Source organism: Cyprinodon variegatus, unplaced genomic scaffold, assembly GCF_000732505.1.
Source record: "Cyprinodon variegatus isolate N-32 unplaced genomic scaffold, C_variegatus-1.0 Scaffold676, whole genome shotgun sequence".
Classification (NCBI taxonomy): domain Eukaryota; kingdom Metazoa; phylum Chordata; class Actinopteri; order Cyprinodontiformes; family Cyprinodontidae; genus Cyprinodon; species Cyprinodon variegatus.
The window spans coordinates 368802-373517 of NW_015151129.1; the positions used below are offsets into that span (position 1 = coordinate 368802).

At 37.7% G+C, this 4716-nt stretch overlaps 1 long non-coding RNA gene across 1 annotated transcript; it reads right to left on the reverse strand.

Moving 5' to 3' along the window:
* Nucleotides 1-1226: 1226 nt before the first annotated feature.
* Nucleotides 1227-1836, reverse strand: LOC107097150. Its single transcript, XR_001481821.1, has 3 exons — nt 1687-1836; nt 1420-1521; nt 1227-1344 (listed from the first exon to the last, which is right to left on the reverse strand). It is a non-coding gene; the product is annotated as an uncharacterized LOC107097150 (long non-coding RNA).
* Between the last annotated feature and the right edge of the window lie 2880 nt (nt 1837-4716).

A 4716-nucleotide genomic window follows, 5' to 3' on the forward strand; every position in this document is an offset into this window, starting at 1 on the left:
CTTGTTATTGCCTGGAAGCCTGGATCCTGTCACCTGTCTGCAGACATGGGCAATGTGGAGTCAACAAGTCATCTCCATGTCATGTATTGGTTCTACCCAGCCACTGAAGCAGGTGAGTCCAACCGTGAATTAACCTGTGCAGATTGGACTCACCTGGTTAATTGGCTGGGTAGATTAAATACATGACATGGAGATGACTTGTTGACTCCACATTGCCCATGTCTGCCTGTCTGTTCCTGTCTGATCTGGATCCTGTCTGATCTGTCTGTTCCTGTCTGCCCTGTATCCCTGTGTTCCTGAAACTCTTCCAGAGCTGCAGCACCGGGGACACTCTGGGTGACGCAAGCCACAGCTGTCAGCCCATCGGCTGGATTGCACCCCCCTCAAGGGGTATGGACTTCACTGCTAAACCAGGTAAGTGACTCACTGAGATCACCATCTTCAGTCAGATGATCGTGGTCACTTACCTGTGTTTCTCCCAAAGAGTGTTAGAGATTGGGCGGTGCCCCGCCCCCCTCCTGCAGTATTCGCGAGCCACAGATCCACTTTAGCTTTGTTTGTTATTTAATAAAGGTTTTGAACTTACCCACTGACTGTCTCTCCTTGAACACTGGGTCCATCTGTCCTCGATTCATGACAATTTTAAAGTCATTACATTCAAAAAGTACATTTTTCAAACAGAAATGGCTTCATTTCAAACATTTTGCAAAGGTGAAATAGAAATGACTGATAAATGAAACAAGCAAACTTGATGTTATGGGAGACGGATCTTAAGTGTGAAATCACTTGCAGTATTTGCAATGTAATAAACGTTATTAAATAAGCTTTGATGTGTCAAATGTATCTATTAAATCAATTTAATATAATAAACTCATGAAGGTCTTGCAGAAGTTAGTTCATTGTCAGTGAAGTGTGCATGTTTCCAGTTTTAAGACAATATTTTAGAAATAAGAGAAAACAGGGTAATGTCTGCAGCGTGTATATATGATTTATTTATTTTGTTTTTTAAATCTTTTACATTGCTTTTCAACATTCAGTATATCCAATGCTGAGAACATAAAACAATCTCCATGACATTCAAGGTAATTAATTATACTTTAATAACCTCTGAACAAAGATCAATACAATTCTACTGACTTTTCCTGGAGACAGCCTATTGGAGAAAGTAGAGACTGGTTGACTTTTGTATTGATTTCAGTTGTCGGGTCATAGTGGATCGTTCATTCTCCTGTTTTCTGAGAGAATTTTCCATCCAATCCTAAACTCCCTTAATCCAAGAGAAGATTCTGAAGGGAATGATTTATAGACCCGCAGATCGGTACATTGTTCATCCCCAACATGGACCTGTAGGATAGAAATGCTAGTAAATTAAATCACCTTCACTTTAGATGGTGGGGAGCAGTAAAAGATGTTTCTTACCCTAATGTTGTAATTTTTTCCATTCACAGTTTGGTCAGTATATTTAATTGCTCTGAACTCCTTATACTTTTTTGAAGTAGCATACTCAATATCACTCTTCAGCTGTGAAGTAATAAAATGAAATAATACACTCAATTTGTTTCGAAACAACCAGTTTATACATGCACAAACTACAAGAAACTTAATTTTAATACTATTTACACAAATAAATAAACCTAATATAATTTCATATTAATCTTTTTATGATAAATGTGTATCAAAGCTTACCATGGAACACATCGCCTGGATTTCATTCGTTGCAAGACTTTCTGCAACTGAGAATCCTCCTAACACTTCCATTCTGATTCTGATTTCTGCTTTGACTACAGATAAAGCATCTGCTGATATCCTCCCCAAATGCTTAACGTCTGTTGTTTTCTTCAGCATATTTATACCAAAGTTAAACCGGGTAAACCAGGTAAACTGGATACTCTGTGCAAGTCGTTTCCTCTACAGATGGGCTGAACTCTGGGGGAAAACTTCTCAAATTCCTCATGTTCATACTTGCACAATTACTGACTGAACTCCCATTTAAAACATGTCACTTTTTAAAAGATGTTACAGCGTAATTAGGACTTTCACTGTGTTCAACCTAGGTGGTTGTGGTTTAGTCCTCTAAACCACACATTCCCTCAACATGAGAAGAAGATATTAAGACACACAGAGTTTAAACGAGATTTTAATTTCAATATTGTGATTCTAAGATCCCCAAAAGGGTTCCTGAAAAACAATGCATGTAAAACCTAGAAACGCAGAAAAAAAAACTTTTTCACTTTTGACATTAATCTGATTAAATCTGTCCAAAAAATTACATAAGGCAGCCTAATATGGTGGAAATATTGCCACAATGTTAGAAAATGGTAACTAGAGATAAATAAGTTCGCTGAAAAACTAATGCAACTCTTTTTGGCATGTATTCAATCATATTTAGTTACTTTAACACAGTTATTTTATCTCCCGCCCTCCTAAAATGGAAAATAGATCTGTTAATATATCTAGATATAATAAAACTGTTTAAATATTTTTATCAGTAGGTATGATGCATTCAGTGTTTAGGGACTATGAACTATTATTTTTTTATTAGGAGTAGTATTTCTCCCAAAGCAGTAGCTCACATACTTCTGTGTTGAACTTACATTTTTTTTTTTTTTTTTTTTTTTTTTACTCTCTTGCTGCAGCACACAAAGCATGAAAATCTAAATTTATCTGCTGTAGAATTTTCTAATTCCATCTGTGTAGTCATAACCTCATGCAAGCTCTAACTTATGAAATAAATTAAAGAAAGCTTTATTAGAACTGAAACAGGGTTAAGTTGGATTTCCTAGAATTGTTAAATCCAAGCTTTGACTTAATTTGGGAGTCATGAGAGGGTTGCCAATTTATCTCTACTAATTGAATAGATACCAGCATTTCTCCTGTCTGGGTACCACCACGGGTAACTGAGCCACGTTTAAGACCTTAGGTTCTGATTCGAAAGGTTGTGATAGCCTTGGTCTGAATTCAAAAAGAACCCTGAGGCTAACAGTAAGTCCTTAAAATATAATCTCCCCTAAGGAAAATTTACGTTTTTTACAATAATTATTCACCTGAACTTTGGGAGAGCTCCTACAGTGAAACTTTTTCCTAAGATGTGGGGAGATGACTGGATTTTCCTTGCCACAGAGAAACGGTTTGACGTGTAGGGTTCCATTAAAACGGCAAGCCATTCCTTTCTCACTGGCATAAATCTTTGCACAAATCCCCTGCAGGCACCACTCCTGTCGGCTAAGAGCAGCAAACTAAAAATGCATTTAACACCTTCTATCAAAATTAGCCAATCTAACACTTGAAAAACATGGTGGGTTTAAAGCTTGCTATAAACAACTTGAAAGTATAGATATTGGTTTTTGTCATAATGTGAAAGATTTTTTTTGGACACTTGTTACCTGTTAAACATGTTTTAAACTCTGAAGCCTACCAGAGACTCAATGATGATGAGTATGTCAGTCCCTTTATTCTCAGAGGTAGTTCTGATGCTTGATTTTCAGATGTTTTCTAGCAGACTGCAGGGCAGAACCCTGGGAGAAAGAAAGGAGATATAATCTGCTTTTTTAGAAATATTGGTTGGTGCACTGATATTAGTGTGTTACAGAAGATGTTTAGTCTTCACATAGAGACCTTTTTTGAGCTATCCTAAGCTATCTCTTTATTATGCTGCTATAGGCTGAGACTTCTGGAGGACATAGGGACCCCTATTTCATCATTTTGTTTCATTCTATTTCTATCCTTCCACTCTGCAGAATCTGTTAGTTCAATCTCTAATGTTATGCTCTCTCTCACTTTTCTCATAGTAGCTTTGCCTCATCTGTTCCTGTTTGGCTGTGACTTCCTCCTGGAGAGAAATATCAGCTGCTGAGCTGGCTCAGAGCTCATCTGCCTGGCTTTGCATTTCCTGGACGGGGCCGCCTTTTACAGTTGCCTCTTGTATCTCTGCTTCTGTCTCCTTGAACCCCAGTTGGCCTCTGCAGATGGCAGCTCACAGTGAGCCTGGTTCTGCTGGAGGTTTCTTCCTGTTAAAAGACAGTTTTTCCTCTCCACTGTCACTACAATCCCGCTTAGTGTGAGGGACTGCATCCGAGTCAATGAGTCGATGCAATCAACTGGTTTTTCTTAGATTGAAAACTTTGAATCAATTTGAGTGTATGATCTGGTGAACTGTAAAGTGCCTTGAGATGACATGTGTTAGAGTAATTGTACATAAATGTATCTGTATAATGTTATAATGCATAAAGCTGTATGTTGTGTGTTTGCAATTATAATAACCTTTGATATGTAAGCTTGCTTTTAAGGGAGGTTGTGGTTGATTTACAAGCAGCATTAAACCTGCTCAACAACTGCAACAACGTAAACCTTGACTGAACTCTGAGATCTAAAGGACATGAAAATGAAGTCTTGTTAGCGTTATCTCTGAGAATTATAGCCCCCTTTCCTTTAGTGCAATTCAGATATGTAACTAGGGGAAACCCCTGACTTTAATAAATTGCGAGGCTGAGAAAGCTGAGACCGGCAGAGTGGGTTGGAGATTGTAACTGTACGGTCTGTTCCTACGCTCCTCGCAAGTAAAAAAGAGTTCTGACTCTGTGCCTTTCTTTCCTTGTCTTACAGTGTTTTTATGTTAGGTTTCTGTTTTCTTTTATGTTTTTCTTTTGAACATCGAGTTTTGCTTTTCTCCTTGTTTCTTAGTTTTTATGCTTTAATTGTTAGTTTAATGTGTTCTTT